This window comes from Penaeus monodon, chromosome 22, assembly GCF_015228065.2.
Source record: "Penaeus monodon isolate SGIC_2016 chromosome 22, NSTDA_Pmon_1, whole genome shotgun sequence".
In the NCBI taxonomy this organism is placed as follows: Eukaryota; Metazoa; Arthropoda; class Malacostraca; order Decapoda; family Penaeidae; genus Penaeus; species Penaeus monodon.
This window is the reverse complement of record NC_051407.1, coordinates 6,881,969-6,882,172: the sequence shown is the minus strand read 5'-3', so window position 1 is coordinate 6,882,172 and position 204 is coordinate 6,881,969. Positions and strand designations below refer to the sequence as shown.

The window sequence follows — 204 nt, the reverse complement described above, 5'->3', positions numbered from 1 at the left end:
TTTCCTTAAACCAGGCACTTTCATTTACGAAAATGATTTTTTATAGTCTCGAATCGCTTGCAAGAGTGTCAGTAATTCATCTGTTCCATATGACCCTACCCCGAATGATGAACAAGGCTACTATCTGATTCCTATTTATCCAAATACGCTACGTGAATCTTTGCTGCTGAACAACGCGACCAACAGGACTCATAATAATAAACA

The 204-nt window shown here is 38.2% G+C and overlaps 1 pseudogene; it reads right to left on the bottom strand.

Moving 5' to 3' along the window:
• Positions 1-204, bottom strand: part of LOC119587234 — a 5,346-nt pseudogene that overhangs the window by 4,021 nt on the left and 1,121 nt on the right.